General features: G+C 43.3%; 1 protein-coding gene and 1 pseudogene across 2 annotated transcripts in view; one reads left to right on the top strand and one right to left on the bottom strand.

Moving 5' to 3' along the window:
• Positions 1-25,342, bottom strand: part of SLCO2B1 (solute carrier organic anion transporter family member 2B1) — a 194,908-nt gene that overhangs the window by 152,189 nt on the left and 17,377 nt on the right. The window contains exon 1 of one of the 2 annotated variants that reach the window (XM_075592778.1): positions 11,018-11,180. The exons of the other annotated variant lie outside the window; for it this stretch is intronic. The gene's annotated coding sequence lies outside the window, so the exon portion shown is untranslated. Of the gene's footprint in view, positions 1-11,017; positions 11,181-25,342 lie in introns of those variants that run through there. 2 annotated transcript variants of the gene reach the window in all.
• Positions 5,290-7,132, top strand: LOC142490840 (acyl-CoA-binding protein homolog; annotated as a pseudogene).

Raw genomic sequence — 25,342 nt, 5'->3', positions numbered from 1 at the left:
GGGCAAAGACAATGTTCTTTATGTTTTATGTACTTATTATCATTATAGCTACAAGTCTTGTACAGTGTATCTATAATGTCCTGCATGCACTGGCTTTTGCTATGTAAATTACATTGCAATCCCTGTATCTACATTTCTTTATTTTGACCTTTGCTCCATACTACAGTACATCTGCTTTGCCCCTCTAATCAATGGTGCTTTTCCTTGATATTGTCAAGTGTAATAGTGATGGATTAGTGCTATCAAACTTCATAGAATAAGGGCATATGCATCATATGTTTCAAGTCACTTAGGACCTTCATACATATAATGCACATGTTATAGAGGTTTGTACTACCTATAGCTCAAACATTTTGATTCCCAATTAAAAAAAGGATTTAGCCTAATTAATATTGTCAGTAACATATATTTGGGATTTGTGATCATGCTGTAATTTATCAACTCAGGCACCCTGACATTAATCCACAATTATTTCCCCGCATATCACGCAAGAAGTTATTCTAAGCACATTCTTTCGGAATTACAAATTGCAGTGCGCCATGGCAAAAAACATTGTGCCATTCATAGCACTGTACACACTGGTTGGATATAAGCCATGAGTATTCGGAGATGAAAATTCATACATTGATTAGTGAAGCAACATTTATGTTTGGAATGCAGAGGAGAAGGGAAGTTTCAAGAGTCCAAATCTCTGTGCACTGGATTTTATTTGTGACATGTTTCACCACAAAGTAATAGATTGAGAGTTACCTCTCGTTTTCAAGTATGTCCTGGGCACAGTGTTATGGCAATACATAGTTAAATGAACAGGGTTACACATAGTATTTACAGGCATTTCATGGACAGTTAGAGATAATACATGATTAATTGCGTATGTAACAGTTAACGACGAGATTAAAATGAAAGATAGCTAAAGTCTTAAAATTACTTAAACTGAAGGCAGTTTTGAGAGTCTCCGGATGGTTGTTCGAGACGTGAAGTGCATGGTAAGATAAGGAGGAGAAACCACATTCCTTGTTGAACTGTGGCGCTGTGGACAATCTTTTGGAGTGAGATCTCAGGTGATTGTCATTGGGTATTGTGTCACTCTTCCCAGTTCTCTTGGGGGGAGGGTAATTTATATTCTTCTCCTGGATGGTAAGTATTTCATATTATGGGTTAGGGTTACATAAATATTCAGGACCCTGTCCAGCTACATGGCCCTTGAACTAAAGACTGTTCTTTTAAGGTTTTACAATGCTAGCTGTACACTGTACCTCAGCCTAAATGTAGACTGGCGGAAAGAAAAAGATGGACAGCTTCAGTAATACAGTATGTAGAGTTACATAGCAGTCAAGGTAAGATGGAATGTATGATGTCTCCTTTCTTGCCCACCTATGTAACTCCATGTGAACTCCAATTACTGTACATGTGTAACTCATATTCAACACACAACAAATTACACTGTGAATGTTCCCTAAAAGATCCCTTCCCTTGTGTTTGATTTTTGATAATAGAAATAATAAACTCTTGTACATATATTCTCAGGAAATAAAGAATGACCCCTTTCCCACAAATGTTAGTCACCAAATGAAACGTCAGTTTTTAAAAAATGTGTAATATTTTTTAAACACCTAATGAACACCAAAGGAGTCAGTTTATCAGTCAATTGGCAATTGCAGACTCCTCTAGAATATGAATAATAGCCATTCATGTCTCAACTTGCCATGTTGCTGCCATGCATTTTACAGTACATTAAAACATAGTCAACTTCTTGGAGGTCCTCCTTTATGCAGAATGGCATTCTGAATGGCCTGTGATTGATTCTGGTGCTTAATGCTTCTGTTATCAGTATATCCCCATCACAGCAAGGAAGATAAATAAGAATTTAAGAACAGTGATAAAAGGAAGAGGAAGGATGTGACAAGAGGAACTGAGATTATCTGCTACTGTAAATAGAAAATATCGAAAAGTAGGATATATGACCAACAGAGTAATGAGCCTGGCAGAAAGGGGAATATCTTAACACTACTGAAAATGTAAAGAAATCTAATGAGAAATACAGATGAAACTGTCGGTTTTGCACCAGAATCTGAGGAATTCCATGAACATGTTGGGGAAAATCCTCAGAATAGTCCATAGATGCTGTAATGGCCCATCGGATTAACCCAGCGGGGGTCCCTGCTTTTGAATGAGATTCAGGTTGTGTGAATCCTACCTGGGCTACAAGTCCCATTCAAATGCAAGGAGGACCCCTGCTGTGTTAATCCAATGGGCCATTACAGTGTCTATGGACTATGCTGCAGAGTGTTTGCGAGATGCTTGTGGATTTTCCTCAGACGCTGGTACAAAACCTACAGTTGCATCTGTAGCAGAGAATGAAACATAATGGTTTATTAATTAAACAGCGTTAGTTGCTAGAGACTATGTACTTTTTCATAGCAGCGATAACCATCTACTTATTTGTAAAATGGGTATCCCTGCTATGAAAAAGTACACAAAAGTCCCTCATAATAAAACATTTGATCTAATATAGCTCTTCCAGTGTACACAGTGATGTACATTGCATATTTGTAGGCTAAATGTGTCCCTGCCCAGAAACTCTTGTTAACACATTTTTAGGTGCTTGAAGCACAGACGGATAAATGGACTTGCCCACAATCACAAGAAGAGCTACCTGGTGGATACAAACAGGTCGATGTGCTTTAGAGGCAGTGACATTACCAGTGAGCATCACACATACAATTCCTTGAATTTCTCTAAATGAGAGAAAATCACTGCTACTGGGATAGAGCAAAATAAGGCAGATGTAGGACTGAAGAAGTGGGACCTGGAGTACAGTAGCTTAGTAGTATGAATGTTGCCTTTAAAGAAGGTCAACATACAGTAGTTCTAATCTCGGTGTGACGGTGAGGGGGTAACCAGGCTCAATAATAAAGGTAAAGCCAGTTTGGTTACCTCTGATATTTGTATTGGGGTTCGGGAGTGTCAGCTCTTGAGCCCAGTGATTGTCTGTGCATTGTATAAACTTATGCGACAATAAAGAATGTATGTATTTTGACCTTTCCAGGAGTGCCAGCAAAAGATGCTCTTGTTGAAAGTCTCACTTTTCGGGGCCAAGTTCTGAGAACTGAACGTAGTGGTCGCGACTAGGTTTGCAAGCCGAAAACATTTCAAGAATGTTTGACACTAACTCCCGGTCAAGGGATTTCAGCACCACCGGAAGAAAGAGAGCAGTGGCGTCAGGAACTTCATGCCGATTTGAGTGCCAGGACATTTCAGGCCAAGTCCCGGTCAACTAAAAACACTGTTTCTTTGCATATTTCAACCAGGAAAGGCTAGTTCTTGGCCCCAGACTGCTGCAAGTGTCTTTCTCGTGTATTTTGGGTCTCATAATGCGTTTGCCTGTTTAAGTGAATAAATGACAATTTATTTCATCAACTCGTTTTGCTCAGTGTTATGATCCCGGTATAAATGGTGTAAATGCCTGGTCTCCCGTGACACTCAGTCTCAACTCTTATTATGACCCTGGGCAAATTACATTCTCAGGTACTAAACATTTGTTTGTGAGCCTTTCAGGGCAGGGACATACAGTATGTGCTTGAAAAATTCCATGTATAGCCCCACGCACACTGTCAGTGTTATATAAGGAGAACAATATGACTATGTTTATTTCAGTAATTTGGGAGGAAGTGTCCCTAAACTGTGAAGATGAGATAAGCCCTGATGCTATGACAGGAAATATTAGCTATATACAGTAGTCTTCCTTATACACTGGCAGTTCCTGTAAACTAAAATTAGTCAGTATTGTAGTTTTAAAACTTGTTTTCAAAGTTAGATCGGTGCTTGTAATTTCATAGGATGTGTTTGGCTCAAAGTTGAATATGGTGAGGATGAAACCATTAATAAACACTAATAGATAACAGCATTGGGATGATAACCATCAATGTTTTCTGAACCCCCACTGGGACATCTGGGTGTACCATACTCTGAATTGTCCCTCCAAGAAAGATTTTGAAATGGAGGTGGTAAAGTTATGAATCCATACCATTATCTCCTCTACTTTTCCCATAAGTCTTCCTATGGTTCCAAGTAACCATTCCCAAGTCCAACAACAGTGGGGGAAATAAGCGTTTATTACACTGATGAATGCTCCAGCTATCTGTGTGCATCATTTTTACACCAAAACATTTATTGTGGAAACTGGGAACATCATCCCAAAGACTTTATTAACTTAAAATATTTAATCCAAAACGTACATTGATCAGCTGTCATCATATAAAGGCTTGCTTAGGATGAAAGTGTGTGCTAACTCTACCTTATTTGTACTGTGTTTCATTTATTGTAACCTAGCCCTATTTCCATTATCAATGAAAAATATACTTCAATGGAGTCTCGCTCCTTATCCTATGTGAGAAGCATGGTGATGCTTCCAGTCAGGTACAATACATGAAAATTGATGCATTATTAACTGTATGGTATCTCCTTCACCCTTTACTGAACAGGGTGGTCTGAAGATAGCATTGCAATTACTTAGTCTGTAATAAGCCCATCTTTGACATCTACAGTATGTCTTTAATTTTGTTTATTTTTCGTTTTGCTTCATTTTCACAGAATCTCTCAACCTACAGTTACTATCTAAACCCAGGTTATCTGGTCAGGTTAATCTAGTCCAGTTATTACAGTTCTTTTTCTTAGCCCACAATGTTTTGAGAAATAAATACAATAAAACGCATAACTGCACGATCCTGTCACACATGGGTTAAGTTAGTAACTTTACCTGACTTAGTATGCGTTGTGTACAGCATCATGTTAGAAAAACAATTGTGATACACGCCAGCAAGACGCTTTCAGCTTGGACTCAATTTTAGCAAAGCATTATTTGCATTTATCCAGCTTGTAAGTGTAAACAGAGCACATAATCTTCATTCATTTTACAAAACATACAGTACAGGGGATTTCCAAAGTGCTAGCAAAAAAGCACAATAACAAGTCTTAATTGAGATGCACAATGTAGAACAACATTGGATTTTGGACATGTGTGTGCTAGGTATACCTAGAAAAGTGAGGTTTTAAAGCCCACAAGTCATATGGTTAGGAGTTAAAAATCAGGCCTGTCCCAGGTGGTTACGATGTATGTTTCCTTTTATAAGAACACATATGTAAAATGATTATAAATGTGTGCATATTTTTGAATATTCACCAATATCTGCAACCTTTGCAAATGCCTGTCAACTTTTAATCAACATGAGTATTAAGGAGATCTGCTGCATCCTGACATCAGTTTATCCGAGCTGTGATTCTCCTGCACCAGGCATGTCTCCCCAGGCAGACTTTGACATGGCAGCAGAAAATGTGAAGAAGTTGAAGACCAAACCAACTGATAATGAAATGACGGAACTTTATGGCCTCTACAAACAGTCAACTGTTGAAGACATAAATATAGACTGTCCCAGAATGGTAGACTTAAAGGGCAAAGCAAAGTGGGAAGCATGAAATGTAAAAAAAGGTACAGATGCAGCCACCAGTATTAGAACACTTGCCTTGGAAAAATCTAATTTCTGTGAGATTCCTAATGGCCCATCGTATTAACACAGTGGGGGGTCCCTGCAGTCCCATTCAAACTTAATGGGACTGTAGGCACCCCTGCTGTGTTAAACCGATGGCCATTAGGAATCTCACAGATATGTTGTGGCATGTACTGTGAGATGCCTTAGTTTTTACCCAGGCAAGTGGTCGGACACTGGTGGCTGCATCTGTACTGTATGTCAAAAGAAGCCATGAAGGCATACACTGCCAAAGCAAATGAGCTGATTGCAAAATATGGATTGTAATGTTCTTGAGGAGTTTGTGCAAAGCAGGTGGGCAGACATAATCCATTTAACAAATTGAGGCAAAAGTTCAATATTAATATTACATTGACAACGTTATGTTTTCAAAATGTTGGGCTGCAATTAACATAAGTTTTTTTTTGTCTGGGAGTAGAAAGCTATTTCCTGTTCCTTCACTGCACTGACTTGCTAAACAGTTTTACAAGTCCCCCCAAAAAAATAAAATGAGTGTTAAGATGCCCCTTTAAAGCAGCAGTCTATGCTGCTGTTTTTTTTTTGTTTTTTTTTTATTCCCCCCCCCCCCTTTATTTTGTGTATCAATACAATCCACACACTGACAAGTGATTAGCTAAGTTGCAGATCGATCCATTCTCCTGTGATCGATCGGTGAAGATTCGGCTCAGGGGTTCACTAAAGGACTGCAGAGGAGTATTGACTCAGTATCTGTGACTTTGTAAATGGCTGCAATAAAACAAAAAAGGATTGTCACCTTATAATACATTTAAAATGTAATTTAGAGTTGTTTGAAAAAAATGCTACAAGTATTTTCTCATAGTACAGAACTGATTTATTAAAAAAAAAAACACGTCGGATATTGCTTGGTCTGCAGCTTTAAAGCCAAGATTCACAAAGAAGCATTGGAATTTTTGACGTGGCATTAACGCACTATAACATATACTAATTAACGTGATATTCACCAAAGCAAATAAAGGAATACACATTTTATTCTCTGGGATTTGCAGAATCGTGAATAAATCATCAAAAGTAAATGTTCCAAAGTCCCAAAAACACAAAATGTGATAAATGTGGGTCAACTCTATAATAAAGATCAAGGAAGTATAAATATCAATAATATCGCTAAATAGACCGAGACTGTGGATATAATGAAGCCTAAGGTTTTCTGAAATAGTTCTCAATTAATGTGACAATGATTTTCATGTACAGTGTACACATTTTTGCTGTAGCTACTGTATTGTAATGTTAGTGCAAAAATGTGATTGAAGGAATTCTGCCAATTAACAATATTCTAATGACTTGATTCTGATAGTTACTTCTTCTTACAATAAGCGTATTGAATATGGTGCTATCTTGATTAAGAATACGTTCCTGTTGTGATGAGTGAGCGTTTCTAATTGGATGAGCGAGCGAAGCAAAAACATCAACTACACTTTGCTGCCACTTTGGTTGTGTGGTTGTTTTTGTTTGTGGGTTCTCTCTCCACAGGCCAAACGAACGCCTTGTCAGATTGTGATGAAACTTTGAGGGTACCTTTGCGCCACCCTAATTTAGATCTGCCAGAAGTTTCAACCAAATCGGTGTAGCCTCCATCTTGGATTTTTTTTTTTTTGAAGTGATAAAAAAAAATTAAACAGTACATCTCATCGACTGGATTCTTGATCCTAAACATTAAATACAGGCATACCCCGGTTTAAGGACACTCACTTTAAGTACACTCGGGAGTAAGGACATATCGCCCAATAGGCAAACGGCAGCTCACGCATGCGCCTGTCAGCACGTCCTAAACAGCAATACCGGCTCCGTACCTGTACCGAAGCTGTGCGCAAGCGGGGAGACTATAGAGCCTGTTACAAATGCGTTATTTACATCTGTTATGCACGTATAATACGATTGCAGTACAGTACATGCATCAATAAGGGGGAAAAGGTAGTGCTTCACTTTAAGTACATTTTTGATTTACATACATGCTCCGGTCCCATTGCGTACGTTAATGCGGGGTATGGCTGTATATTATTTAGCAACTTGTACTACATTTTCAGAAATTTTGCTTGAACCGTTTCAGAGAAATTAAATATGTGAAATAAAAATAAATTGGTAGCAAACAACAATGTACAATAACAGCAACCTGCACATTTACTTTGATATCTGGGTGGCGGTGATAATTATTCACTGCACAATAGGTTTTTGATGTTTTCCACGGTATCCACAATGTCGGTATAACTGTTCATACATCACGGCCTTCTTCAAGATGATGCATTTTGGAGTTTTGTTTTTTATTTTTTTCACCTTTCGGACAGTTTGTTTCGCGAATTAGATCGTCACTGTTACATGGAAGTGTTTGGCCGTTTGTGATATTATGTTAAACGTATTTATTTTCAAGTCACAGTAATGTGAGTGGAAGTGATATTCCGGATTTATATCTTTGTTTGACCTCAAGACAGCGCTTGATCGTTGTGACAGACAATACCCGCCTTTCTGGACAACTGTGTTGCCGGTACCTCAAGGGTCAGTGGAAAATCGCCTTATTTATAGGCTTGTATACTACCACAGATTAGTATGAGAATTAAATTGCTGTTTTCAACTGACGTTTTTGAGAATACTAGGACAATTTGATGACAAAATCCACAAATGAATGGTCTTTCAAATTTAGTTTTGTCCATGTTTCATTCCGTGATATGAATCTTTGTGCTATTGGGTTTAATCGCTCAACCCACAACACAGTATAAAATATAGCATTTCCCTGTATTATTCACTGATTGAAAGCTGCTTAGAAAATCTGGGCCTAAGTAAGATATTCATAGTTTTGGCTGTTGTCAAATTTGCATATATATTTTGTCTCTAGTTATTACAGAGGTCAGTTGTGATGGGAAAGACACACAAACACACATTTTAACATATGGAAGAACTGGTACTATAAGTATACAGCATGTGTGTTTTATTTTTGTATGGAAACGGAGTTTGAAAGGACTGTAAGTGAAACAGATATACTCAGTGTTACATTCTGCGAAATATTCAACTAAAACCGCAAGCTTGCAACAATGTTAATACCAAGAACCTGAAGCAGCCTGGTGCTGCTTGTACTGTATGCATGTATGTACTGTATAACAAGTCTGCAGTTTATTCAGGTCTTTGGGGTGTATTTATTAAAGCCTTACAGGTGCAAAACTGGGACAAATCTAGAGCAAAAAAATTCCATTGGAACAAACTGAATCCAATTAAAGGCAAAAAAAAAATGTCTTAGTTAAATCTAGTTCATATTTTTGGCCTCCGTTTTGCAACCAGGAAGCAGTGATTCCTTGTGCCTGATGCATAACAGAAAACTTTGGAAAGAAATTGCACAGTAAATATACAGTAAATTATATAAATATAATTTTTCAAGACTTATAATACACTGATTGTGCTGAAGTTCTCTCTTCTCCCGTGTGCCAGCTTGTGTTTACGTGCAAATAAGAGGAAGTATGGAGTATACATATCACTTGGAACAAATTTAGATAAAAATGTCACTTGTGAGCACATTCACATGTCTCAGACAGGTCTGCAACCCTGATTTTCACCATTATTGCTTAGCATGCAAAGCTTCCACGGCAGCCAGGGATTCTGGGAAATGACATGCAAATGAGCACAGTGTATCACTTTTTGATTCTTATCCATTTTAACATGGAGCCCTATAATGTGGGAAAATCTTCACTACAGTTCATCCAAACGCAATAAAAAAATGGGGCAATATGAAAAAAAAAATCAAGAATTTTTGTCTTTGGGTTGAATTAAATGTAATAAACCTGTTTATCAAGTTATTTCTTACATATAGTGACTGTAATACAGAAAGGTTTACTTGGCACTTGGCAGTTTGACAGAACAAATAACAAATAGGCTTATCCCATTGTAACACAAATACTGTATTCTAACTTCTCATGAGTTCGTCTTCTAGACAATCCCCAAATTGTAAGATTACGCACAGGGAGCACAATTTGAGCAAAGTAGCTAAACTATTGGGGATTGATTATCAAAGTTTCCCGAATGCAGGACTGGGTAAAAATGAGGGCAATGAAATTGCTATATATTTGTTAAAGGAAAAATTGGTTTCAATAGCATTTTTTCTTGATAAATATGGTACTGTTCAGAAGACTTTGATAAGTAGACATCATTGTTACCCAGGCACAATGTAAGCAAATACCTCTCTTTGTATGTATGTCTTTATTTATATAGCGCCATTAATGTACATAGCGCCATTAACAACACCAGTAATAGCGCATAGTACATAGCGCCATTAATGTACATAGTACTTAATATAGTACTACTGTATTCACAGTAGTAATACACATGACAATCATATAAATAACAAATAACAGGTCATGGGAATAAGTGCTTCAGACATAAAAGTAACATTTAGGAAGAGGAGTCCCTTCTCCGAGGAGCTTACAATCTAATTGGTAGGTAGGAAGAACGTTCAGAGATAGTAGGAGGGCGTTCTGGTTAGTGCGTCTGCAAGGTGCCAAGCTTTATGTATCGTGTATAGTATTAGCCATGTGCTACTCATATGCTTCTTATGCAAGTGTGTCAAGGTGGGAATTAAAGGTGAATAGTATTTGATAGTGGATTTGTATCAACTGTGTTCAAAATTATCAATGTAATAACGCAGGATTCTAAGCCAAATAAGCCCTTCAGAGAGGGTAGGCAGTAGAGAAGCCCCCAGTTATGTGCACTCGCTAGTCAATCCTGGAGAGGTGAAATAAAGAGGTGTTACACCAAGTAAGGATTTGCACTATGTGTACATTATGTCCCCTTTTATTTTACTTTGTCTACAAGACTGAATAAAATTGTGTATTTTCACATATACTCATCTTTCCACTTATTTGCCCTCAGGGCACTGATCATAGACTTTCTAGGGCAGGGGGGCACAAACTTTATTCCCTGCGCCCCCCTTGCCGGCGGTCACCTCACCCCCATGCCCCCCCCTCACCCCCACTTACCTCGGCTCTGGCATCATGACGTTACGTTGCCATGGCGACGCGTGTGGAGCCAAGGGAAGTAAAGGTTTATAGAGGCCCTGCAGCTCCCCCGGCACTTAATTTAAGTGCCTTCGGGAAGCACGTGGGGCCTCTGTAAGCTGCGTGCCCACCCACAGGCAGTCTTGCGCCCCCCCCCTCCCCAACCGGGGGTCGCGCCCCCCAGTTAGCGCACCGCTGTTCTAGGGCAATAATTATTTATTTAATCTACATCACTCATTTCTCATTATTTTGGTGTTCCACCACTTTATTTCACCTCACCAGGATTGACAAGTGAGTGCATGTAACTGTGGGCTTCTCTACTGCCTACCCTCTCTGAAGGGCTTCCATGGCTTAGGACCCTGCTTAATTCTACATAACTCCCCTAGAGCACCATAATCTACCTTCCCCTTGATTACATAGAGGTTGAGAGAGTGTCCCTTTGCTTTCAAAATGATCTGTGTACACAGTTTCTTCACTCACCTGAGCAATGAAGAGGTTAGATATCCAGATGTACCCTAGTATATATTTTATGGTGGGCAAAGCCGGTTTCTGTGATATCGGTGATGAAAGTTTCCTATTGCAGAGATTACAATTTCTGTGGTTTGCTTTGAGAGCAGCACTACCTTCGTCTCTGAGTTTTGTGAGTTGGAAGCTGCTTTCTTTCCTGTCCTTCTAGTTATACAGTACTTCATGTTCTGATTAGGGAGTAACATAGTTATGACATGAAAGGTACTTTCCATAACTTTCCTCTATTTATATACAAACAACAAGGGCAAATTAATTTTGTGTATTGGGACATTGAAATATTAACACTGGTGAGTGCAAAAAAAAAGTGTGTGTGTCGAGCATGCACATTTTAAGTGAAACTTCATTGTCTTTTGTCATTGTTTTGTCACAGAAATTGTATTTGTAATGGTGATGTTTTTAATTAAAAATAAAAACACAGTTTTAGTGACAAAACTCAAACTCAAGAAAAAAGAAGTTTGACTTACAGTAGAACGTGTGTTCTCAGCACCCCCCCTTCTATTTTAGCTATGTGCACTTCTATATTTATACTAACTGTGAATTCTTTGTGTGTGTGTGTGTGTGACGGTGTGGGTGTCTCTGGAAAAGGATTGCCTAATACTACACATTGTTAGGCAATCCTTTTCCTTTCTGCATACTCCCATATGGCATTGTAATTATAGTATCTCTGAAATGTCATAGGAGTAGGTTTATTGGCTCATCTGCTTTACATAGCAATTACTGAGCCCCTACCAATTTTCCAATTAGTGCAGGTATAATACACCCCAGTGTCAGTCTGGACATCACCCTCCATTGAATGGTAGGTGAATGTGTAAGGCTGACAGAGAGATGTATATGTGTAAGTTTTATGACCAGGGAGGCGCGAGCTTCACCCCTCACCTAGCATTATTTTTGTGTAATGTACCTATAACGAGAGGACACAGTCTGGAGGTAAAATGGCCGCGGCTTTGTTTATTAATAATAAACATAATCATAACTGAGGTAGTGTGCTGCCCGTCCGCGCCAGAAAGTGCTCGGTGCTGGGCAATGCAAGACGGGGCACCCGGAAGTACGTCCCGGTGACCTGCCCCCTTGTTTCAACCTGCTTTACCAGCCCCGAGCCCCCTCTGGCAGGACAAGCACCTACCCCCCCCAACTGCTGCCACCGACGGGCCTGTTTAACCCCCCTTAAATCAGGCCCATGCCGCCATACCCTCGCTCGCTGCCTCCCGACCCCTTCTGCCAAAACTCGGCTGCCGTCTTTCCCGTCGAGGCGCCACAGTCTTTACCAAAATTGGTGTTCGTGCCCTCCCCCTTAAACCCTTTACTGTCCTTCTTATAACATTTGGACTTGGGGTGCCTACTATGCCTACTATGCTGCTGCAACTATGCTGGAAATGACAATTGGGGAATCTGCATTTTGACTCGTTAAAACCCCAGCATATGCCCGACTATTTACCGACAGTGAGTCCCGGCCCATATAATATTAACGCATGGTGGCTTTCCTGCATCCCCTACCCTCGTGACCTGCCCCATCATAACAACCTGAAATAACACTTTTTTTATTTTATTTTTATTAATGACCTGCGTACCACATTCTCTGCTACTGACGTACTGTATAACACCAATTCCTCATATCACCTGGTGAACTAACCGCGTACATACCACATATCTGTCCCATGTTTCTAATGACATGCTATCTAGCCCACGCATCTGGCGAATACTTATATCCTAAGCAAAAAACTTGCCCAGTATAAGCAATTCCCCCCCGCTGGGGGCCTTATGCCCCCAGCGGGAATCCTTGGCCAGCCAGGAGCAAGAGGCCGGACCTTCCTCCTGGCTGCTGGCTTTATCTTTGAAGCCCCTCCCCCAGCCGCTCTTGCGGCAAATCTGGTTCGGGGAGGCCGAGCCCCCCCGGTCACCTGCTGTGCCGCCCATTTCCGGCTAGGCCAGCTTGCATTATATTCACACCAGGGAATTTGTGCACCCAGTTTACCTTTATAGCAAAGGTAAGTATGATACTGGCTTTAGCCAGATTTTAATTGCACTACCCACATAAGCTCATGCTTTATTTAACCCCTTCAGGGCTTTTACACTTTTTTCACCTGTCCATGGGACAATTATTACATATATATATATATATATATATATATATATATATATATATATATATATATATATATATATATAGTAGTGTAGGTACCTGCATTAACAGGTATGCCTTGACGTGGCAAGCAGGCTTACAAATGCTTTGGCCAAAGGGCTTAACAAAATACCCTTTTTCACGAGATTATTATTTTATCTTAGCCTAATTGGTATTGTAGGAGCGCAGGAATCATTCTTTTTTTAAAAGTGAGATAACTGTGCATTACCTTTTGTGCACATTCCTTCAATAAACCTTTCTCCTGGTATTACTTCCTCCATCAATTTCTCTTTTTTTAAATTGCCTTCAACTTCTCTATATTATCTTTCTCCTGTTGCTGTTCTTATCAATCTAATTTAAATGACTTGATAAAATATTATATGACAGAAGTCACAATGCAGACTTTTGTGTTAAAGAGATCAAACATGCCGTAGATACAGTACGTCCATTCTGCTTTACTATAAGAGAACACCAAATCTCCCTGATTTTGGTTCCTTGAGGTGTAAATCTCTGATGAAACTCTGTGAACTTGAATTGCATAGCACAAATGTGTCCAAATGCTTTGTTCTTGATACTGTATGTGTAAGAAGGAGGATGTTGTAGAAGACTTCAGAGATGTACTGTATACAATTCTGTATCTCTCTCCATATTCATTTCCATATTTTTGCCTCCAAACAATCGTCTCTGGACCATCTAAGGAGGCCTTACAGATTTGGTTAATTGAGATGTTTCTTAAATCTGATGTATATGCTAATATATAAATTATAAAACTTACTTGCATTTGTGAGCTTGGTAAATGGAAAAGATGACCAATACAAGAGCAATATTGGCCTTAACATTATGGAGGATTTCTGGCTTCAAAACTGGAGAAATGAACAGCACCAGTGTAGAGGGAGAAAGGGGGTGGCCCGGGATTAAAGGGGTTGCACCCCATTTGGCCATCCCCTGACCTCACCAGGGAAACAAGGGGTTAACTGGGCTGAGGTCCAGAAATGTGATTTAACCCTTGTTATAACATGAAAATGTGTATTCCCCTGTTCCCATGTATCAATGTAATATCTGGTTTAATCAGTGTCTGCATCACACACATTCTAGAATCCATCCGGGAGCACAACGGTTAATAGTTCTTTAGTGATTATAGCCCTTTGTGTAATTTTCCCGCCTTTTCAGGCACCATTTTGCAGGGTTCCTTGGCCGCCATTGGAGCTCCATGTGTTTCAATGGCGAATCTTGCTGTTTGGGTCCTGTTTCCTGTGAAGACCAGCAGATGGCATCCGAGAGGAGGAGCGGCGGTTTCCCATTGTAAGTCAATGGGCCCATTGACTTCAATGGAGAATCCTCGAAGGAGTTTTCCAGGAACGAGTTGGCTGCCGTCCAAACCGCTAAACCGCAAAGCGGATACATTTTCAATAAGAGAGCTTTGATCACTTAACAGTCAAGTTCAACGACAAGTGGCGTGGGAATAAACAGTTCTAGAGCACATAGAAATAAAATTATTTTTGCCCCTAGTTCCTAGACCTCCCCGCACTCGACCACAACCGGGTCCCCGTATCCTGGACCCCTGATAAGGGTCGAACCGCGAAGAGCGGGTCGCGCCATAGGTTCCAATGGCGGCGGCAGAAACAGCTCAGGAAAACGGCTAAGTGTCAAAAGCTGAAATTTGGTAATCCATAGCTCCGGTTCCGGAGGGTCCAGAGGATCAGGGTTTGGGGTATCTGTAGTCACTGCTCCGGCATCGCTGCAGAACCATCCTTGACCCTCTTGGACCAACCCGACGGAGTATGGACCCCCTTGAAAGTTCGGGACTTTTCCCATAGACTCCAATGGCGGCCAATCTCCACTGACCGGCTATGGCGGAAAACCCCCATTGACTTCAATGGCGGCGCAGCCCCGTTGAAAGTCTATGGCGGTGGATTCCCATAGCCGCCAACGGTGGCGGTTTGACATTGAAAGTCTATGGCGGCGGAGCCCGTTGTTTTCAATGGGGATTTAGTGAAAAACCGTGATTTCATTTACAGCGGAGATTTTTGTATTAAAATAGGAAACGGTTTAAGGTGTATTTGTGTAACTTCGGTTCCGAAGGTCGTAGCAAGTTACAAATTGGACCATAGGGTGTCCCAGTTCCGGCATTGAGAACTGGGAAGTTTGGACCTTCTGGACCCAACGGAACCAGATATTTTAATAGGTTTGTGTTTTATCTTTCATACTGTGTCCCAAAGCAGGGAAAAAACCCAGAGGAAATTTCTTTGCATACCAGGGTAGCATATGGCCAGAGAGGCGACCCAATGTCTAGTACTTAAGTATTGTTCAAAGGATTTTGTCACCCACACTGTTTACCTGAGGGCGGAGACGGCTCAAACCAGAGCAGTCTTTAAGTGTCCCATTTAACACCTTACAACAAAGAATATCCTGCCAGAAACCCAAATTGGTAGACTAGCTGGCATTCCTGATGCAGATGAGGGGCTACAGAAATGAGACCCCAGAGTTCTACTGCGCATGTACCAGCTAGCAGGGGGGCATGTATCAAAATATGTTCCCACGTTAATGAGTGGCTAGAGGTAATTGAAGACCAATCACCTGTACTTAATGTTAAGGATAGGGTTACAAAAGGTTTATAAACTGTTGTCCACCCTTTATCCTTTGTCTTCTTCTTCTGATAACATCTGAATTGTTACCTGATTGCGAGAGAATTGCTATGCAGAATACTTCTCATCCCCATCCCCAAAGTAAGTGTACTTCTTGTCTTGTTACAGTACTATATCGTGTGTTCACCTATCCAAAGGAATAAATACAATTTATTATATCTAAGCCTCATTCAGTTCAAACCCAGTTATTTGTGTAAACTTACAACCTTTGACAGGCTATCGTCACAGGCTTATAAGTTAACTGGTGGCAGCGGCTGGACTGAACTGGACCTGGATTACAGTATTCTGCGGGGTACTGTGATCCAGTGGGAACTTGATGGTAATTGCAGGCTCCGGGGACTAAAGATATTGAACACACGTTAGTGCAACAAGTAACGCAAGTTGTCACACCACCTCACTGCTGCTACACAGAACCATGAGTGAAGCGGAGAACATCTACTACCTGAGGACTAGAACTCAGCTAAGAGACAAGTGCCGTGATTATGGACTGGAATATGAGGACCAGGACGTCGCAGACATGATTGCCGCAATCACAGAATTTAAAGCCGAACGTGCAGAGTCTCAGGATATGGCTCAGCTCGCCCTTGTACAGCCGCCCGGAGATCAGGGACTGAACCCAGTGCCGGGGCGGCAGAATCCCGGGGAGGGAACGAGTGCACCTCCCGGGACAAGTGCGACAGCAGGGGCACTGATGGCGGCGGCCACCAGTCCATTTACCCCTGAAATGTTGGCACTGATTACAACGTGGGGAGACCGAGGGACAGCGGAGGAGCGCTAAAGTTTATCTCTATGGCAGTGAACAGACCCGCTTATTGCCCCCCGGTCCAACCCCGCAAAGATGAACTCCAACTGGACAAGCACAGTCTCACCAATTATGTGGAAGGCACTGATCGGATCGATATGTTTTTAAGGAACTTTGAAATGCAGTGCCGGTGGTACAAGGTGCTTCCCGAGAATAGGGTTGCACACCTGGACCCGCTACTCTCCGGCTTGGCTAAACAGACATTGATGGCGCTTACAGAGGAGTATGCTGATGACTATGACCACCTGAAAGAACTATTACTATTTCAGCACAGTTTTACCCCTGAAGCTTACCGGGGTAAATTCCGGCTGGAGGAGAGGCAGCCTCAGGAGACCTACGTCACCTATGTGACCCGCATGGCTTTATACGGGCTACACTGGGTGGAGGGCTGTGAGGCCAAGACTTACCAACACCTGCTGGACTTCATCTTTCAGGAGCAGCTCATGCAGCAGTGCCCGCCGGCGGTGAGGGCTTGGGTGTATGACAAAAAGCCCAAGACTTACACAGAGGCGGCGAGGATGGCAGATGACTATGTGGTCAGCCGGTCCCAGATGACCGCCAAGGCACCAGCCAAAGTGGCAGCAGCGCCGGCGCCGGCTAAGAAAGCTGCGAGTACCCCCCAGTGGACCCAAAAGCCGCCTGCGGGCAGCAGTTCACAGAAGGCGGGAGAGCTCCGGCATGAGCGCCGGTGCTACAATTGTTATAGCACTGGTCACCTCAGACCAGATTGCCTGGAACCCCTGCGTTCCAACGGACCCCATCGGGGGCTTCCACCAAAGAACCAGGACCGGTCATGGAAACAACTCCCAGCGAGACGTCCCATGTCACCCCTATCCCGGTTTCATCGGTGCCTACAGCCAGGAGCGGAGGACATCTCAGCGCAGACCTGCAGCAGACGGACGGCCGGAGCAAACATCTCACCCTGGTCACAGTCAGTGACCGGCCAGCAGTCGGCTTGCTGGATTCAGGAGCTGCAGTGACCCTGGTCCGACCTGATATGGTCCGGCCAGAGGAATTGCTCCCAAGCCCTGGGATGCAGATCACTGTGGCCGACGGAGAGCCACGTTTCTTGCAGGTGGCCCAAATCTTTTTTGATTGGGGGGTGGGCAAGGGTGTGCGGGAGGTGGGGGTTTTACCCGGTTTGGATGCTGAAATTCTTTTGGGCAACGACTGGGACCGATGACCTGCACCTACGACCGTGTGCCCCAGCCCGCTGCAGTGGCGGCGGTTACACAGAGCCAGACCGCGGCAATGCCGGCGGCGGCCGCTCCAGTCCTCCAGCCTTTGGGACCAACGTTAGCGGAGGGCGCAGAGGAGCCCGGGGAGGTAAGTCAGGATCAGTTGCAACCACAGGCTGACTTACTGTTCCCTCTTACCCTGTCCCCTTCCCCTGACAATGACATGACTGGGGGGTGGCCAGACTTAGGAGCCCAGTTTAGGGAGGCAGTGAAGGCAGATCCTACCCTGTCCGGCGTGAGACTTCGGGCGTCCGAATCTCAGGCAGGGGGGGGCACTGAGCGCTGCCTATGGCATAAGGGACTCCTATACAGAGAAGAAGGGAACCCGGGGATAGAGGAGGTGGTGACCGGTAAGCGACAGCTAGTAGTGCCCCAGGGTTACCGACAGCAATTGTTACAGGTAGCTCACTCTATTCCGTTAGCGGGACATCAGGGGGTCACCAGGACGCGAGCCCGGTTATTACAGCATTAATACTGGCCGGGGGCAGCCCGGGATGCGAGCAACTTCTCCCGCTCCTGTGATGCCTGCCAGCGAGTGGGTAAGGCGGGCGACCGTGTGAAGGCACCCCTGAGACCCGTACCGATAATAGGGGAACCCTTCCAGAAGGTAGCGATGCACCTTATAGGACCCCTTATGATTCCTAGCAGGTCAGGGAAGCGCTACATCCTCAAGGTGGTTGATTTTGCCACCCGGTACCCTGAGGCAGTAGCGCTTGGCACCATAAGTGCCAAGACAGTGGCAGCAGCTTTGCTGAACATTTTCTCTAGGGTAGGTTTCCCTAGTGAGATCCTAACTGATCAGGGGTCGCAGTTCATGAGTGAACTGTTACATTGTCTCTGGGATGCATGTGGTGTACAGCACCGGCGCACTACCCCTTACCACCCCCAGACAAACGGATTATGTGAGAGGTTTAACGGTACCCTGAAGCAGATGCTTCGGACCTTTATAGAGGCGGAGGGGAAAGACTTGGAGATTCACCTGCAGCACTTGCTGTTTGCATACCGAGAGGTACCGCAAGAATCTACAGGCTTCTCCCCTTCGAGCTACTATATGTGGACCTCTGGACCTATTCCGTGAGGGATGGGAAGGGGAGACAACTGCTACTGATGCTTCAGTGATCCAGTATGTAGTAGATCTCAGAGACCGGTTAGAGATTCTCATGGGGGTGGCCCAGGACCACCTCAGGGCTGCTCAGACCAAGCAAAAGCAATGGTATGACCAGCATGCCCGTAGCAGAGAATTCATCCCAGGACAGCAGGTGCTTGTTCTCAAACCCACTCGGGAGAACAAGCTGATGGCTGCCTGGTCGGGACCGTACTCGGTTATCCGAAAGGTGAATGAGTGCAACTATGTTGTACAGGTAGAGCCTGAGAGGCACAAGACATACCACATTAATATGTTGAAGGAATACAGAGCACCGAGTATGGGAGCAGTGTTGGCCATTTGTAGCCCACTGCTGGAGGATCCGGCGAGCAATGCTCTGCCTGATCTCCTAGGGGAGGTTTGGCAGGGAAACACTATGGAGCAGGTGGAGATAGGGGCACAGTTGAGTGCTAGGCAGAAGAGAGAAGCCAGGGACATGCTAGCTCAGTTTAACACCCTCTTCACTGACATGCCAGGGATCACACATCTCACAAAATACCCAGTGCACACAGGGGACTTGCAGCCTCTGCATAAGCACACTTATAGAGTGTCAGCAGAGGTCAAGACAAGTATGGAGAGAGAGATAGAGGAGATGCTGACCCTAGGGGTAATTACTCCTTCCCAGAGCCCTTGGGCAAGTCCAGTAGTCCTAGTTCCTAAGAAGGACAAGACCACCCGGTTTTGTGTGGACTACCGGTTGCTCAACGCTGGGACGGTGTCAGATGCTTACCCCATGCCCCGCATGGATGAGTTACTAGATGAACTCGCGGGGGCAATGTATCTGACCACTATGGATTTGAGCAAAGGCTATTGGCAAATCCCACTGACCCTGGAGGCTAGGGAGAAGTCAACATTCATCACTCCAAGTGGCCTCTATGAGTTTGTGGTGATGCCATTTGGGATGAAGAATGCCCCGGCTACCTTTCAACGCCTGGTCAATAGGTTACTGGAAGGGATGCAGAGCTATGCCAGGGCTTACTTAGATGACATTGCTGGCTTTAGTAGTTCCTGGGAATCCCACATAGGACATGTAGCTGCGGTGCTGGATAGGATCAGGGAGGCTGGGCTTACCTTAAAACCCACTAAGTGTATGGTAGGGATGGCAGAAGTCCTGTACTTAGGGCACAGGGTGGGTGGAGGGCATCTCAAACCAGAGCCAGCCAAGGTAGAAGCCAAGGTTGAGTGGCCTGTTCCAAAACCCAAGAAACAGGTCATGGCATTTTTGGGCACCGCAGGGTACTATACAGTAGGAAATTTGTCCCACAGTACAGCGCCGTGGCCAAACCCCTGACTGATCTGACTAAGAAGCAACTGCCTGTGCTTATTACCTGGACTCCTGCCTGTGAAACTGCTTTCCAGGCACAGAAAACTGCGCTTGCTGGAGCCCCCATACTGGCTGCCCCAGACTATACCAAGCATTTTCTTATTCAGACTGATGCCTCAGATTTTGGTGTTGGGGTTGTATTGAGCCAGGTGGGGAACGATGGCAAAGAGCACCCTGTGGTGTATCTCAGTCGCAAACTGCTCCCCAGGGAGGTTGCATATGCCACCATTGAGGAGTGCTTGGCCATTGGGTAGGCACTCAAAAAGCTCCAGCCCTATGTATATGGGAGGGCTTTCACGGTCATCACAGACCACAATCCCCTGAGTTGGCTACAGAGGGTATCAGGGGAGAATGCCAAGTTGCTGAGATGGAGCTTGGCTTTGCAAGAATTTGAATTTACCATTCAACACAAAAAGGCAGTGAAAACAGCAATGCTGATGGACTTTCACGCCAGGACTATCCCTCTGAGACTGAATTCATTAATGGTGCCAGAAGTGCCCCACTCCCCATTAGGGCCAGTGGGCCACAGGACACCCATTAAGAAGGGGAGGTGTAGAGGGAGAAAGGGGGTGGCCCGGGATTAAAGGGGTTGCACCCCATTTGGCCATCCCCTGACCTCACCAGGGAGACAAGGGGTTAACTGGGCTGAGGTCCAGAAATGTGATTTAACCCTTGTTATAACATGAAAATGTGTATTCCCCTGTTCGCATGTTTCATTGTAATATCTGGTTTAATCAGTGTCTGCATCACACACACACTAGAATCCATCCGGGAGCACAACGGTTAATAGTTCTTTAGTGATTATAGTCCTTTGTGTTATTTTCCCGCCTTTTCAGCCACCATTTTGCAGGGTCCATAGGCCGCCATTGGAGCTCCATGTGTTTCAATGGCGAATCTTGCTGTTTGGGTCCTGTTTCCTGTGAAGACCAGCAGATGGCATCCGAGAGGAGGAGCGGCGGTTTCCCATTGTAAGTCAATGGGCCCATTGACTTCAATGGAGAATCCTCGAAGGAGCTTTCCATGAACGAGTTGGCTGCCGTCCAAACCGCTAAACCGCAAAGTGGATACATTTTCAATAAGAGAGCTTTGATCACTTAACAGTCAAGTTCAACGACAAGTGGCATGGGAATAAACAGTTCTAGAGCACATAGAAATAAAATTCTTTTTGCCCCTAGTTCCTAGACCTCCCCGCAACTCAACCACAACCGGGTCCCCGTATCCTGGACCCCTGATAAGGGTCGAACCGAGAAGAGCGGGTCGCGCCATAGGTTCCAATGGCGGCAGCAGAAACAGGTCAGGAAAACGGCTAAGTGTCAAAAGATGAAATTTGATAATCCATAGCTCCGGTTCCGGAGGGTCCAGAGGATCAGGGTTTGGGGTATCTGTAGTCACTGCTCCGGCATCGCTGCAGAACCATCCTTGACCCTCTTGGACCAACCCGATGGAGTATGGACCCCCTTAAAAGTTTGGGACTTTTCCCATAGACTCCAATGGCGGCCAATCTCCATTGACCGGCTATGGCGGAAAACCTCCATTGAGTTCAACGGCGGCACAGCCCCGTTGAAAGTCTATGGCGGTGGATTCCCATAGCCGACAACGGCGGCGGTTTGACAATGAAAGTATATGGCGGCGGAGCCCGTTGTTTTCAATGGGGATTTAGTGAAAAACTGTGATTTCATTTACAGCGGAGTTTTTTGTATTAAAATAGGAAACGGTTTAAGGTGTATTTGTGTAACTTCGGTTCTAAAGGTCGTAGCAAGTCGCAAATTGGATCATAGGGTGTCCCAGTTCCACCATTGAGAACTGGGAAGTTTGGACCTGCTGGACCCAACGGAACCAGATATTTTAGTAGGTTTGTGTTTTATCTTTCATACTGTGTCCCAAAGCAGGGATAAAACCCAGAGGAAATTCCTTTGCATACCAGGGTAGCATATGGCCAGAGAGGCGACCCAATGTCTAGTACTTAAGTATTGTTCAAAGAATTTTGTCACCCTCACTGTTTACCTGAGGGCGGAGACGGCTCAAACCAGAGCAGTCTTTAAGTGTCCCATTTAACACCTTACAACAAACAATATCCTGCCAGAAACTCAAATTGGTAGACTAGCTTGCATTCCTGATGCAGATGAGGGGCTACAGAAATGAGACCCCAGAGTTCTACTGCGCATGTACCAGCTAGCAGGGGGGCAGGTATCAAAATGTGTTCCCACGTTAATGAGTGGCTAGAGGTAATTGAAGACCAATCACCTGTACTTAATGTTAAGTATAGGGTTACAAAAGGTTTATAAACTGTTGTCAACCCTTTATCCTTTGTCTTCTTCTTCTGATAACATCTGAATTGTTACCTGATTGCGAGAGAATTGCTATGCAGAATACTTCTCATCCCCCATCCCCAAAGTAAGTGTACTTCTTGTCTTGTTACTGTATTATATCGTGTGTTCACCTATCCAAAGGAATAAATACAATTTATTATATCTAAGCCTCGTTCAGTTCAAACCCAGTTATTTGTGTAAACTTACAACCTGTGACACTATCGTCACAACCAGCTTAGCTTATTAGCTTGAGCTAAATACTATTCAAAAGCATTTCTTTAAAGTACAAATGTTGGCTTTTGGAAAACTTTAGAAACCCCATTAAGAGAAGTATTTTCAGAATACATATTCATATCAAGATTAGAGATGGACAGACTGGTCCGAAACCCCATCCTGGATTTTTCTGGAATTTTTGGAGCAAATCCGATCCCCACACCAAAATCTATCTGCTGATTTGGTACTAAAAAAATTGAGGCAGAGTCCTTAAAAACTATACTGAGGTGACAAGCCTAATGCACCTAATGATTGGACTGGTGTCAGACCCAACAGGATTAGAACCCTCTGATTCTCTAGGCATCAGCTCTAGTAGTGTGAGCGAAGCCAGCTGATGGCTTACATTTATTTTACCTTATTCATTTGAGCTCTTTACTCTCCAAGGGATAGAGAACCATACTGTATCTAATAAGCAGTAAGAAATGCCCTCTGGAGCAGGAAGACATTTTACAGTCCATTGGAATAGGCTGTAGTGTATTCAAGCACCAACAGTGACTTATGGCAGAACACTGCTTAGTAAATATGGCCCACTATCTTTATCCCATATAAGATTAGAAGTACTAATTCAAGTCCCCAGGTTACTGTTTTATATTACTTTCTCTTTGCATTTGCTTTGTTTGCTGTACATAACCTTGTTTTTAAATGTTTGTCAGAAAACCTACAGTATGTTTTATTTAATCTCACCGGGCCTCAGTAACTCAAGCCCTCAGTAAATATTATTTTGCACTGGAATTCCTTTCAAGTTTTCAATGAACAAAATAGATATCCCTTGGATATGACAGTAGACTGTTACAGTAGCACTACACATCAGCTGATTTAGCTCACACTGCTACAGCTTATGCCCAAATTAGTAGTGGTTGTGGGTTCTAGTCTTGCTGGGTTTGTAATCAGTCCAGTCATTAGTTGCTGTATGCTTGTCAATGCAGTATAGTTTTTATGAATAGTCTCTTATGAAGTGTGGGATGGGGCTCGTTTAAATATATTTTGCATAGCCAATAGCATATCTCCCAGAGTACCTCAGGTGTGCTCCCTTTTTCAGCACAGGCATCTTTACCTAATGTATTTGCATGGAGGTTTGAGGGGACAGAGACAAAAATCTGCAAATATCAATTGCACAACTAAAAAAAAAAAACTATGCAAACGATTTAAACCAGCAAGGCCAAAAAGCAACATGCAATGGGGTTGCAATAAACTTAAACTGTTCAATCAAGCAAAACCTACTGTACTGTGACATTTGTTTCATAATTTGTAGCTAAATTTTTATATATATATATATATATTGTGACATAGTCCAAAGATGTTAGGCAGCTTTCTGCCCCATTTTAGAGCAGAAAGTGCAGGAATAGCTAAAAATGATCCGTTCCACAGCTTCCCATTAACTCAGGCAGCTGGATGGAAAATCCAGACCACAGATTACAATGGCTCTAGTTCTCCCTCACCTGCTCTTCTAATCACATGCACAGGTATTTAGAGCAGAGAGGTTTTGCATTTGTCTCTCTCTCCTTAGAGCCTGGGGGCTGGGGGTGTCGCTACTCTCCTGCATCCAGTATCGAGGTTGATGGCCTCTCCACGTATGACAGTACCAGAGGATTTGCCTGGACACCAGGAACAGATAAGACAAAACAAATGATTACTGCTGTTGCTAAAAGACTGTGCTGTATCTTGTGTCCCTAAATGAGAGAGCATTGTTTTAAGCTGGGGAACCAGTTTAGTTGGCCAGCAGCTGTTAGAGAGACTGATTCTGATGTGTAGTTAGATCCCTGAAAGGGATAGGATTTGCTTATATGATTTTGGTTTTTTTTCTTGAAATAACAGTGTGGGAAATATTGTAACACTGAAATGTGTGAACTGCTGAATGAAAGTATCTGAGTACCTCTAACCTACACATGTTAAAGCTGCAGTACCTTAATTGGATGAAAATAAAGCAGGCAGAAGCCTGAGTTAAGCAGCATAATACTTTGCATGATCCTGTTTGTTGTATAATTAACCCTAGAAGACTGTGTCGGGAAGAACCCAGACAGACGTCAGCACTACAAAAGAGGGGCGTTTGTCACATATGGTGGAGAATGCGGGCAGACACTAAAAAGTCTGTGGGTTTGCAAATAAATGCGGGGGGTTAAAATGGCCGCCCAGCTGAACTAAAGTACAGATGCTATGAGTGAAGTCTGTCCCGCTGTGTATATCAGTTGTGCTTCTAGCATACACAGAGAATGTGCGAAGTGTGGATGCAATAGCACCCTGAACCCAAACAGAAAACTAAAATGTTTTGCTGAAGAGAAAAAAAAAAAAAAATTTGCATCTAGCAAGTGCTGTTTGTAAAGCTTATGCCTTTTGCTGAAGTGAGTGAATTTGCAGCTAGCAAGTGCTGTATGTAAGCTGCTGAAGTAAGTGAAATTGCAGCTAGCAAATTGTCCCCGCCGGGT

The sequence above is a fragment of the Ascaphus truei genome, chromosome 3 (assembly GCF_040206685.1).
Source record: "Ascaphus truei isolate aAscTru1 chromosome 3, aAscTru1.hap1, whole genome shotgun sequence".
Taxonomy (NCBI): domain Eukaryota; kingdom Metazoa; phylum Chordata; class Amphibia; order Anura; family Ascaphidae; genus Ascaphus; species Ascaphus truei.
Note: the sequence above shows the minus strand (reverse complement) of the source record. Positions and strands in the feature narration are given on the sequence as shown.